Raw genomic sequence first — 14,265 nt, 5'->3', positions numbered from 1 at the left:
AGACAAACCTTGTGGAATTCTATGGCAAGGTTTCGAAGTAGGTAGACAGAAGGGAAGTAGTGGATGTGGTTAACCTGGATTTCATCAAGTCCTTTGACAAAGTGCTACATGATATCCCGGTTGAGAAATTGAGGAGTTTCGGGATAGACCAATGCATTGTCCAATGGATTAGGGCATGGTTGACAGACTGAAAGCAGAGGGTAACTATTAGTGGGGAATCATCAAGATGGGAGCCAGTGACAAATGGGGTCCCCCAGGGCTCTGTCATGGGACCAATCCTGTTCAATCTTTTATCAATGACCTGGAAGAGGGGGTGACCCAGTCTATATCAATGGCCTGGAATGACCAGCCTGCTGATCAGATTCACGGATGTTACTAAAATGGGGGCAGTGGCCACAACTGAGGAGCAGGTACTCCAGATCCAGAAGGATCTGGACCGACTATGGAAGTGGGCAGGAGACAACAGGATGGCGTTCAATGTGGTAAGTGCAAGGTCTTGCACTTGGGGCAAAGGAATGGTTGTCATAAGTACAGGTTAGGGGACAAGTGGCTGGAGAGCAGCACTTGTGAAAGGGACCTCGGGGTACTGGTTGACTGCAGGCTAAACATGAGTCAGCAGTGTGATGCGATGGTCAAGAGGGCGAACGCCACCCTTGGTTGCATAGCCAGAAGTGTGGCTTCTAGATCAAGAGAGGTATTACTACCACTCTATATGACTCTGGTGCACCCGCAACTGGAGTATTGTGCTCAGTTCTGGGCTCCACATTACAGGAAGGATATAGCCTGGTTGGAATTGGTGCAGCATAGGGCCACAAGAATGGTGGCCAGATTGCAGGGAAAGCCGTATGAGGCGAGCCTGAGGGAACTGGGTCTTTTCAGCCAGGAGAAGAGGAGACTCTGAGGGGATCTGTTGGCGACATACAGGTACATGAGTGCATGCCATACGGAGGTGGGTAGAGACTTGTTTTCCCCTGCGGAGGAGGGCAGGACACATTCCAATGGAGCCAAGCTCTGGGAACCAAGGTTCAATTTGGATGTCAGTTAGGACCCCAAGGGTATGGAATGGTCTTCTGTGGGAGGTGGTTGAGGCCCCATCAGTTAAGGTTTTCAAGGATAGGCTGGACATGCACATGGTAGGCATGTCATGAGAGGAGCCAGCTGGAGCCAGGGGTCAGACTAGATGGTCTGGGAGGCCCCTTCTGACTCTCTGTTTCTGTAATGTTACCTGTACTAGATGCAGGGACCATCCCCTAGGCTTCCAGCAGAAAACTGGATCCTCGTGAGATGAAAAACCCATAATGTCATTCCATAGTTGAATCTTCTATGAGCTCTGAAATCTGCTCTAGGAAGATGGTTCGGGGCACGGGTGCTTGACACATTCTCAATTTCTTGCCAGGTCAAAGTGGGCCCTGTGACTGCAGTTCTCCACCCTGCTTTGGAGCTCAACTACTCCAAAGGGAGTGTAGGGAAAAAAAATTTCAGGCTCTGAGCCTGTACTGAAGCTGCTGCTGGAAGCAGGCTGAGGACTTCTGTGGAGCCGACTTCTAAAGGATTGCTGAGTTGTGTGGCTGCAGCAGTGCTTTGCTCCTGCCACAATCAGACTGTGGTTGCGGGACCTGGGGTAGCTCCAAGCAGACAACGTGTGTTGACAACGTGCGGCACTCGGCTAAGGCCTTTCACCCCTCTCTGCCCCTCTCCCTTCCTGGAAAGAAGCACACAGAGGACCATCCAGCAGTTCACAGTCAGCAGAAGGCACAGGGGTTGCTTGGGGCAGCAGGCTCCTCGGAGTCAGACTGCGCCAGCGCCTGCTAAGCCTCAGTGCCGAGCTGGGTCTGGGTGCAGCCGGTTCCTCCCACTTTGTTGCAGAGAGCTGTGTCCCTTGTTCAGGGACAGGCATGGTGATGATCTGGATAAAACAGAGAGGAGTCGGGGTGGGACGCAATTCCTCCCTCTTTAAGTCCTTCCCTTCAACCTGCTCTATAAATCAAGCACTGGCAGAAGAAATCCCAGGAGATGCTCAGTGGTCCAGTCAGAGGCCATACCTCGCTTTCTGGTCTCATTGACTTTTTTTAGACTTTTAATAGAAAATACAAGATTCAATTAGGAGAATGTGAATTAGCTGCGCACATTCCAAGGCAATCTAAATTACAAGAATTTGTCTGAGAATTATCCTCCCATGACACAATTCAGTATAAGCAAGGCCATTTGCTTTTTCACCCCCAGCCCCCTGGCCCAGGTCACAGCTCGGTAAAATCCCCCGGCTGTCTGTCGTAGCTGACAATCAGGATACACATGAAGCTCAAACAAAGCAGGCAAGCAAATGAATGCCATCAATATATCAGCCCTGAAACATTCCCTCCATCACAAAGCTTATCTCTAGTTCCCAGATGGAATGAACTAAGAAACTGTTTGGACAGAAGCCCATGAAACTCATTTTTGGTCATAAACTGGAAGCAAACTGCCCAGTTGCTGCTTTTTATGGTGGTTCTTGATAAACTATCCATCTGATGATTCAATGACCATAAAATGTAGATCCCTCGTCAACAATTAGATTGGCCAGTGGACTGTTTGAATTTCAAGTTCCAGGTATATGATTTGGCAGTGAAGCAAATAGCTCTGCTTTCAGTCCAAGTCAGGGTTATTTTTCTCTATCATTTCATTTTGTTCCTTTTCCACATTAATCTGTGAATTTTAAAAATCCTTACAAAACATTATATAAGCACATCTTAGTATGTGTGTGTATTTGTTCATGCAAACTTCTTTGCAAAATGCATAGTCAAATATGTATTTTGATATTCTTAAACTGCAGCACATCAAGGCTTTGGAAGGAGTGAGAAATCCAAAGTGAAATCCATTCAAATCAGTATATTTGTCTGAGTGGTGCAGAAGAATTTCCCACTGGAATTCATCAAGATTCAATTCCTTAAAGCCAGCCTTGTGAATAATGTTTATGAGGGATGGAGATCTCTGTCCCTCTGGTAGGAACCTGCTACCTTTCCAAGCTGGACATGGAAGATGGGATTTCCTTCCTTTTGCAGCTCATGAGGATGCTCTGCTGGCACAGAGAAGGGATGTGGAATTCCATCAGACTGAGATGTCAGAGTGGCCAGTGCTGATCTGCACATTAATTCGGAGACAGTGGGGTTGGATTCTGCACCTCTGCACCATTGCCTTTCAACAGAGTGTGCTGCACTTTACAATCCCATCTTGCAGAAAAAGTTTCTATACAGAGATAAACATATTCCACTGATTCTCCCCATTCCAACAGGTTTCTCTTATGTCCATGTTCTTGACATGCTCAAAAAGCATTATGCATGTGTCTTGGTTTCGAAACTTCTTCCACCAGCATATGAACACCCAGACATTGCCAAATAGTTTTAGCATGATACTATTCCCTTATAGCCCTTTCACCCTGATTTATTTTTCATGAAAGTGACTCAAAAGTGCACGTATAAGATGGAGAAAACTGGACAATGTAATAGGGCTTTTAGGGCTGCACATGCTGAATATGCGCCTGTTGTGTTATGTGGCTGCAAAACAAACAAGGCAATTAAATTTTTAGGTTTCAGCAATAGAAGTATAATTCTGAAATCTCTGGAAGTAATAGTTCTACTCTATTCTGTGCTAGCCAGAGGTCCCCTTGAAAACTGGGTCCAGTTATGGATTCTTTAAGAAGGATTCAGATGAAATGAGATGAGTTCAGAGAAGGCACTTGGGAGAGAAGGCAAAGAAAGCTGGAGAGGTTCAGGCCGTGCTGGTTGCTCCTCATTTCATGTGCTCTCTGATCTTGGAAAAGCAGCCAGTGCAGTTTTCTCTGAGTTGATCAATATTTGACTCCTTGTTTCGAGGCTGGACCTCTGCATCCAAATTTGGAGGTGAAACCCAAGCCATCCTGGGTCCATTGTTATTTTAATTCAGCTCACAGGATTGCTAAAATGAAAATATTCTAGAAATAAGTAGGGGACCAAAAGTGATGGCGTATATCCATGATAACAGTGAGGTAGTGGCTGGAGTGTTGGACTGGGGCTGTGGAGAGCTGAGATTTCATGCCCATGTGGTCAAAAAGCTCACTGGGTGATGTGGGGCAGTCTCTGACTCTCAGCTTAACTTACCTTGCAGGGCAGTTTTGAGGATACAGTGGAAAAGAGGAAGATGGTTTGATCAGACTTTGGTTCTTTCCAAAGAGGAAAAAAACAGCAGGATAGAATTGTAACAATGAATTAATGGACAAATACACACAAATATATTAAAATACATATTATAAACAAGCAAGCAAGCAAACAGAATGGCTTGCTAGAGTTCATCTAATTTCACATTGAAGGATCTGTTATGCACAAAACCTTCAGACTGCATCACCGTAAGATTGTCTTCCATGTGTGCCTCCAGTCAGGCTGCCTTCTTCAGGTCCCCTCTATGCAGAGTGGAGGCCACAAATATATTCATTCCACCAGGGAGTTTCCTGAAAGCTTCTTAACTTGATTATTTTGTCACCGACCTGCCCTGCCGCATGCCAGGCACAGGATGCAGCTGAAATGCAGAAGGTACATATTCCGAGGCTTTGTAATATAATTGGCAGCAACACAGGAAACTGGGCAGTCTGCAAAAGCAGTCAGCAAGGTTGCCCCCGGTCCTATTGTGATGGAGACTGTGCTTTGGCACGGGGTGCATGAGAAGATGCGATGCGTGCTCTATTATTCGCTGTCATGAAAAGGCTCTGGGTGCAACCTTCTGCATGTTGGTGTTATGCGTCGCCATGTCTCCAGTTAATGATGGCCCTATAAATGAGTGCCCCCCCCCCTGCCAAAATGTCTTTTCCTGCTTGGAGACAATACAGCTCAAACTGCATGTATGGGCAGAAAAAAGTCCCACAGTTCCCAGTGTTCCCCAGATTACCCTGTGATACAACTGAACATACAGTATAACGGCTTAAAACCACCGTTTGAAATATATATAGCAAGTAGACCTTGGGTGTGAAAGAACATGGGTCTTCTTTTGTCCCTCCCTGACGGCGCCCTCCACCCGCCTGCTGGCCCAGCCAGTCATGCAGAGCTGCGTGTGATTCGGTTTGGACTGGGTGCCTTCCTAGCAACCTGGCCCTATACTCTCACTGAGCTGGGTGCCGCTGCATCACAGCTTTTGCAGGAAGCGCTGAGATGATGGCTAATGGGAGATGCCACCGGCTATGACCATAGGAGGCAGGGCTGCCCTTCGCATGGGGCAGTGGCCTCGGGTGGCTGGGCCTAGGAGGTGGCAGCCAGGGACTGGAGGTCATGTTGTCCCTAAGTTAGTCTGCTGTCTTCATGAGTGGTAGAGAGCTGTGTGACTAATGGGGCCGGTTAAAAATCTAATAAATAAATCAAAGAACACTGTCCCATTAGCAGGGTTGAAGGAGGATTCGATTTCTAGTGTGCGGAGTGGGTGCCATGTTGCCCTGTGCATCCGACGGCAACGTTTCTTGAGCCTGGCCCTCCTGGGAAGCTGCTCTCACTGGGTGAGACAGTACAGACAGCTCAGTAGGTTTCTTCTTTATCCCAACATCATACTTGTAAATTCATCTAAATCTACCCAGCAGCTGTGGTGAAATATTCCCACTCCCATGGCTTGAGCACAGTGAGACGCTTGGGCTGAAATCCAGGCAACATCAGTCCAGGCACAAGGACCCAATGCAACACAACCGAGGGGGCGACTTGCAGCAGGAACTCTGCTAGGCTGATGAGCAATGCTGGTGACCACGTGTCGTTCTATGGAGGATATTATCTTTGCTCTGCAATGAAGTTGCATATTTGGCAAGGATTTTGGGTGGCCATGTTCCATTTGAGCAAGTTCTTTTCTTAGTGGCCACCTACCTGCCTTCCTTTGCCAGGGGCTCTCTCAGAAGAACCGCTGAAGACAAACTTACAGTCTGGGCAGGCAACAAAGACAATGGTAGCGGAAGATGGGTATTGTAGGCCAAAGCACCCAGAAGGCCACAGGACTCTTTTACAGCTACAGAGTCTGGGAGTTCCTGCAACGCAAGTGGTGCAGTTTGCTGCCTCCACCGTGCCTCCCAAAGCCATTTCTGCCCATGCAGTAGTGATGCTGGTGCACTGGTGTCCTATGCACTGATATTGAGCAACCTGGTGATTAATTCCCCAGTAATAAAGATGTCAAAATGGACAATTTATCCATTCTGCTTCTAAGATGAGACCTGAGATACATGAGCAGGGTGACAGGCAATCAGTAGCATTTTCTAAAGCAGTGAAATATTAATATCTACAAGAAATAAAACTGTTGAATGACTCGGGCAGTTTTCATGCTGGGTGACCTTGACGTTTCCTGAGTCGTGACTGATTTCTGCATTCAGCTTCTAATACCCACCTTAAATCTTGCCCACTGTCATGCTCTCTACGCTTGTGTGCGCTTCGCATTTCCTTGCTCTGGAACGTTGTTTCACATGAATTATACAGGAAATGGGGCAGAGATGCAATTGCAGAGCCTAGCATGCCATCAAACAAAACTCTGGCAAAGCCGGCGCTTGAGTTCTCATCAGTGTCACTCTGCTTGACACAGTGGCTACAGATGTCAAAACCTGCGTGGCTACTTTGAGGCTGTCCTAAATGAGAGCTCAGGAATAGAGCAGGGATGGCCATTTCCAATCCCCAGCGGAGGCAGAATCCCGAAAGGAAATTTTGGATGTGTGCTGCCACTGCCTTATTTTTATTTTCTTAATGAATTAGAACATTTCCATAACACATCAAATAAATTTTATTTGGCCTACATTTCCCTGTGATCATGACAAGGGTGCAAAGAATGCTGCAACACTAGTAAAATCCATGGATTATTTAATCCTCTTCACAAGAGCTGGAATTTCACACATCTAGTAGAAAAGAAAAGAAAGAAACCCTTTAGGCTGACATTAAGGTTCAATCCACCTGCTTTAAGTGCTGGCTCCAGTTTTGACGGGGCCCTGAAGCAGCATGCATTTGGTGCCCCTTATTTCCCTTGGTATCACAGGCTGTTCGTTTATCTTCTGCCTTTTGGCCCCATTTACATCACTGGCCAGAAGAAGATGGAAAAGCTAATTCAAGGCCCTCCTCCTTGTGGCAGCCGCCATTCATAGACTCCAAGAGGGATGGAGAACAGGCAGCGACAGCGAGGAAGAGGATGCGGGGTCAGGAGCGGGTCCCGGACGGGATGAGCCGCTGCATGTGCCCGACCCGTGTGCGAAGCCTTGCGCTCGGCCAGTGGAACCCGTGGTAGCTTGGCTTGCGCAGAAGAGAGCCAGCGTGGCATGGAGGGACTGGGGCGCAGGAGGTCCGGCTTCTCGCTCCTGCAGCCATGAAGCTCAGGGGGGGACGTCGGGCTAGTCTCCGACTCTCGGCCCGACCTGCCTCGCAAAATTGCTGTGGTGAGGATAAGTTTGAGAGCAGGAGGAGAATTATGACAGCCACCTTGCGTTTCTTGAAAAAGGAAGAAAGCTGCGATATAAATATAATATATAAATAAGAGGAATGGGTGGTCCTCCAGGTGTTCTTATTGCCCTTTACCATCACTTTCTCTCTCTCTCTTCCTGCCTCCACCCCCCCATAATGAAACACCTGATATACTTCACTGCAGAACTGGGACTGTGCTTGGTAGGAAAGTCATTCATACATGTGGAGCAACTTTATAACTGCAGAAATGTTGCATTGAAGTTCAACTTGGCATATTGAACAGGCGGATAAGAGGAGAAAACAGTTCTGCGTCAGCAGAACTAGGCTGCCCATAAAGTAAATCAATAACTTGTTTCTCCTACTCTAAATTGTGACCTGCTCAGCTCCTCCACCCATTTTAGATGGAGAAAATGTAGCACCATATGTAGCAGAAAAACTACAATGCTATATTCTTGTCTTCTCCAGTTTGCCAACTTCCAGATAATTTGGGCTACAACTTCCACAGTTCTTGAGCATTAACCATGCTGGCTTTGTTTGATGGGAGCTTATCCAAAATAGTTTGAGGGCACCAGGCTGGGGAAAAACTGCTATATAGCATATTGAAATAAATGAGGACAGGATGTACAATATAAGCTCCTAGAAGAGGTATGTTGTATGAAGGCTTCCGAGTTCTCAGCATGCATGTCTTCTGTAGATACCCACTTAAAGGGAACTATGCCATACACTCCAAATAAATTTGTGAGGCAAAATTCCTGTTAGCTGCTTGCAACCTCTATTTTTACCATTTGGGAACCAATAGTAGAGCTGGAGGTTTGGAAGGGACCTCAGAGATCATTGGGTCTGTTACAGGATCTATGTCACGGTCCAGGGCATGGGCAGGATGCTGGGCAGGCAGCACAGGCAAAGGCAAAGCGCTCGTCCAATGCAGTCCAAGTCACGATCCCAAGCAGGCCGGGGTCAAAGCAGAGGTGGGCTGTGGAGCAAGGGTAGTCTGATAGACAAGAACGTGGCCAGAGCAGGCCAGAGGTCAGGAGCTGGGAAGGCAACAACAGGGAACTGGTGCTTCAGAGCAGGGATAACAAGGAGGGGTCCGGAAACAGCAAGACACCAGGAATCAGCTGAGAAGCAGCACCGCGAAGGCAGCTCCTGGAGGCCAGAGCCTGCTCTTATGCACTGCTTCCCCAGGGATCCCAGGTGGTGTGCTCATCAGGGCCCTGGCAGCTCCAGCCGAGCCTGGGACCGATCCTGCAACTGCTAGGGTCCTGATTCTCGTGCCAGACCAGCAGACGGAGCCCTGGAGCTGCCCAGATCCTGATAATCTAGAGCGCTGGATGCAGTCCCAGCATCCCAAACAGGACCGTACCCTCTGCTTTGATTGCTCCGGTGGAGGAGAGCTCGCCGTCACCACAGGATCAGTCCATCCTGCTGGCGAACAGCTCGCATTCTTGTGGTCATCTGGAACCATCTGCACCCAGCTTTTGCGGCTTTGCCCTGCAGAACAGCAAGGACAGCGCCACCATTTTGGCCTGTTCAAGTGCTGGTCGTTTGACCTGCAAGGATGATGGTGCTTCAGTGCTCAGCTTACAACAGATGGATGGAAAGATCCTTCAACAATGTTTAGCCGTAAAATAAATGATCCTTGACATGAGAATAGGGTCAAGCGTGTCCCTGTCTTCCTCTGCGAAATGGCAGAGGGTATCGCTATGGTACTCAGGAGTGATTATGCACAGGTGAAGGATCCGCTGAGAGGCTCAGGAGCATCGTATTCAACTGCTGTGAGCAAAATTAAGCCCTTGCTTCTGTCAGGTGAGAGCTGCCTGCAGGTGACTAGCAGCACAAGCCTATCCGCGTGTACTCAGAGGTGAGCCCCACTGCTTGAACAGGGATGATTTGAGGTCATTGTGCATCAGGTCAGGAAATTTCACTCACTTTCCTGAATCCTGCAATGCAGGTCTCTGATTAAAAAGGGAGGAGGATACTAAACTATATACACAATAGAAAGCTTCACACAGAAAGGAATTAGAATTCTGGAATACACAACTTAAAAATAATAGCTAGCTTATGCTAAATATCATATCCAGTATATACAATAATGAACGGGGTTGCACTCCCTCTAAAGGACAGGGTCCGCAGTTTGGGAGTGCTCCTCGACCCAGAGCTTTCTTTGGAGGCTCAGGTGACCGCTGTGGTGAGGAGCGCTTTCCTTCAGCTTCGGCTAATCCATCAGTTGCGTCCCTACCTGGAGGACAACTGCCTAGCGACAGTGACACATGCATTGGTTACTTCCCGATTGGATTACTGTAACACGCTGTACTTGGGGCTGCCCTTGAAGACAGTCCGGATACTTCAGATGGTGCAAAACAGAGCAGCCAGGTTACTGGTGGGGACTGGGCATTACTCTCACATAACCCCAGTCCTCTACCAGCTTCACTGGCTCCCCATTGAAGTCTGGGCTCAATTCAAGGTGCTGGTTATCACCTACAAAGCTCTTAACGGCTTGGGACCTGGATACTTGAAGGAACGCCTGCTTCCATATTTACCCTCCCACCCCTTGAGATCAGCAGCAGAGGCCCTCCTCTGGGAGCCTTCCGGGAGAGACATCAGGAAGCAAAGTACCCGGAGGAGGGCTTTCTCTGTGGTGGCGCCCTGCCTATGGAATGCGCTCCCCAGAGAGGTCCGCCTGGCGCCGTCGTTATTTGTTTTTCAGCGCCAGGCTAAGACCTTTTTATTCAAACAATATTTTAACAACGTATAATATTTATAGGTTTTAATTGTGCAGCCAGGGTGTTTCCAGGTTTTATCTGTATTTGTATTATATTTATTTATTTGTGTGAGCTGTTGTGAGGCTATATAGCAAGGGGATGGTGTACAAAAACTTCAAATAAATAAATAAACAAACAAATAAATAACAAGACCCTATTACCATGATTACCAATGAGAGATGCTTCCAAATCCTGGGCATTCGTCATCTCCGATAAATGTTCCCTACAGACTGATTCTTCATTTTATATGGGCAAATGATGCATTTTTGATATTGTTTATTTCAGGTGCATAACATGATTTTAAAATGAGCCCTTTATGTTCTTTTTTTTAAACATTCATTCAGAGCATTATGTACGCCCTGTGGTGGGATATCAAACTCATACTAGCAATGTCCACATCTCTCTGGTTCTTTAGCAGAAGAGAAGTTTTAGAAAGCAACCACAATGAGAATGCTAATCTAATCAGATCTGAAACCTGCCCTGTAACACAATCTCATGCAAAACAACTGTATCAGTAAGATTAACAGCATTCGGCTCCCAGGAAAGGCAACCAACCCAGCGAGCCGCACATCGTGTAAACATCACAGATGGAGCCACAATGGTCGCTTTCCCAAAGGGAAATGAAATTGACATGATTTTATAATAGAAGTATAGATTTATCACCTGTCCTATCTGCGCTGCCCTGGGGAGCCACACTGAGGGCATGGAAAGAAGCCACATTTAGTTTTCCTCCTGTGTCTCCCACTATTCAAAGCATTGCTATTGTGGTGTGAGTATTCTGGGGAAGAAATTCCTATTGGCAGCCATGGAATTGAATCTGGACCCAAACATAATTTGCAATCAGAAATTTATATATTATGTATCAATCTATTGTTTGACAGATTTTACCAAATCATCCAAATGTTTTCAAAAATAGAATGGAAAAACTGGTTTTATGTTAATTTTGTGGGTGAGAAAGTGAAACTGACAGATTGTCTAACTTTAGTGCAAAGGCCTTAACTGAGACCTTGGTAAATAACTGCTTCAGTTCTGTTCCGTACCCTGAGATATGGGAAATAACATTTAGATTATTGTTTAAAAAAATGCGAACAAACTAGAATTGCCAAGCATGTTAATGTTGGTTGACAAGGTCTGCTCACAAGATGGCAGCAGAGACTACAAGATAGCAAAATGGGTCAAGCAATTAACTCTAGTGACATGCCATAACTGTCTACATTTTGTTCAGGTTATTTTTAAAAGCCTCATTTATAGATGGGTTTCCCCCATGGGCCATTCCCTAGAACAGCGGTACTTCTTCACATGCACAGCTTGTGACTGCTCACATCTGGATCTTCCTCAACACTGTTTTGCTGAGTGATTAAGCCAAACAACATACTATCTAGGAGCTCCCAGATTGGATTCCCCAAGATTTTTATTTAGCCTTTGCACAGAGTGATCCTACGGTCCCTATGGCAGGGGCCAGAGGACCATGGACCCAGGTGAATTCCCAGCTCCAAGGTTGGAAAATCAGCCCCACATCAGAAAAGAGGCTCTCGACTTGGATCTCCTGCCCAGACCTGGTATGGAAAGAACCACACCTGTGGCTTCCCTGCAGTCATAAAAGTGACGTAAAATGAAGACATCCAGTCCAGGTGTTCCGTGGCCATTCCTGGGAGCAGGGAGTGGAGAGGGCCAGTGACAGTGACATCAAACTATGATACATCCTGGATGTGCCTCAGACTTCTTCCCCTGGTCATCCAAAATGCAGCAGTTAAACAACCAGAATTAATTTGCAGGGCTGGAGGAATGCAGAGGTGCACAGGATGTCTGTAATCCAGCCAAGTTCAGCGGACTATGGTAGCCTCATTGGATTGCATCATTTTTGTGAACTAATTTACTTCTATCCACAAATGCACACACAGAGACACAAGGATATTCTCCTTGAAGAAAGGGAAGATACAGGAATCTTTCCTCAATAGTGATTGGGGGGGGGGGGGGGGGGGGGAATTCAGATCAGGAAAGTGGTGCATGGAGGAGCAATTGAAAGCTGCAACTACTTCTCTTCCAATCCATTTCAGGGTTCACTCCCACCCATATAGCTGCTTTAAAGAAAAAATAAAAGATTGTGAAATCCAGTTAGAGCTCTTCTGAATGACAGGCAGTTGACGTAAATCCTTCTCTCCAGGTAAATAAAAGTATAAAGTAGACTCACCGTGTGAACAGGAATAGGCTTGTGGCAAGTTAACATGCCGTAATATCATGTCACACTAAGGCCCTCTGTGTGCGCCTGTGTATACCATGCAGAACACTGGAAGCCCCGAAATTCAGAATCATCTCGCATTTTCGACTGAAATGACTGTGCTTACTGCTGTTTCCTTTCATGTCTGTGTTTCTTGCTCTGCTCGGTGGCCAGGTGCAGCCTATGTTTGAAGGGCTCTGAGAGAGCAGTCCTCTGTTTGGATGGGTTACCCAGCAAGCCCATTTTAAAGACAAATATGTCTGCTTTTCTTGCTCTGCTCGGTAGCCAGGTGCAGCCTGTTTGTAGGGCTCTGAGAGAGCAGTCCTCTGTTTGGATGGGTTGCCCAGCAAGCCCATTTTAAAGATGAATAATCCTCAGAAGGGAGGGTATCAGAGACCTCAGAGCTCATGGCCACCCATTTTCAGCACTTGGAGAGCTGGACAGCAGACTGAGAAGAATGCAGATGATCCAGCCACCATCTTTTTCCACCGAGGAAAAAGAAACCAAATGCATCAATAAAAGATGGGGAGTACGTGAATTAACAGAACTGAAAAAGAAAAAGACCCTGGAGTTATTGTGGACCACAGGCTAAATATGAGCCAACAATGCAATGCAGCCATAGACGGGGCAACTGCTGTTTTGGGATGCATTAGCAGAAGTTTTCCTTCCAGATCATGAGAAGTAGTAGTTCCCCTATACTCCTCACTAGTCACACCTCATCTGGAATACTGTGTCCAGTTCTGGGCACCAAGACTGAAGAAAGATGCAGAAAGATTAGATCCAGAGGAGGCAACCAAAATAATCCAATGTTTGGAAATAATGCCCTATGAGGAGAGACTGAGAGACCTGGGCATGTTCAGCCTTGAGAAGAGAAGACTGAGTGGGAACATGATATCCCTCTATCCCTCTTTGTACCTCAAAGGCTGTCGCAGAAAGAAAGGTCAAGCTCTCCTCTTGCTGATGCCAAAGTGTAGGACATGGAATAATTAAGTCAAGTTGTGATAATCCAGGTGTGGACTAGATATGAGGAAAGCTTCCTCACTCTCAGAGCAGTACGACAGTGGAACCAGCTGCCTAGAGAGGAGGTGGGCTCTCCCACACTGGAGACATTCAAGGAGAAACTGGACTGCCATCTGAGTGGGATGAAGTAAATCGGTGTCCTGCCACAGCAGGGGGTTGGACTCGATGGCCTTCATGGCCCCTTCAAGCTCCTCTATTCAAAGATTCTATGATCTTCACCACTATGATAAGAAGGATTGCATCTCTCTTGAAGGATAGCAATTATTCCTATAAAGCAAGAAGGACAGGAAGTGTCATGCCATCACTCTTGTGTCATCTTTTCTGGAGAATCCATGTTCTGGTGTGCTGCAGAGACAACCACTCCATGTTGCATGTTTGCATTCTAATGATTCTGTTGCCTGCTGCTTTGCAGCCATCTACCAACAGTCAGATTACAAACAAGCAGAGGAATGCACACATCAACAAGCAGAAGAGATCAATATGCAATTCATGGAGGCTCGGTGTCAGAGGTGTTATGCCTAGGTACAACAATTGCTGGTTGGCCACCGTGTGAACAGAGGGCCAGGTGAGGTGGACCTTTGTTCTGACCCAGAAGGGCTCCTCTGTCTTAATAATGAGGAAACAATATTAATACTGGTATTACTAACAATATGGGATGCTTCTGTCACCATACTTTAAAGCTAAACCTAGACTGTTCTGTGTTTGTAAACCCCAAACTAGGCACTGACATATTCTGTGCTTGTTTTGCAAACTGAGACTGAGTCCTTTCATCCCTCTTGCTTATATATGCACATCTTCCTTTGAATCTCCCTGCAAGAGTCCTCACTGGTTGTGCACAGACTCACTTTCTTGG

Source organism: Varanus komodoensis, unplaced genomic scaffold (assembly GCF_004798865.1).
Source record: "Varanus komodoensis strain SLA01 unplaced genomic scaffold, ASM479886v1 scaffold33, whole genome shotgun sequence".
Classification (NCBI taxonomy): Eukaryota; Metazoa; Chordata; class Lepidosauria; order Squamata; family Varanidae; genus Varanus; species Varanus komodoensis.
This window is presented reverse-complemented; position numbering follows the sequence as displayed.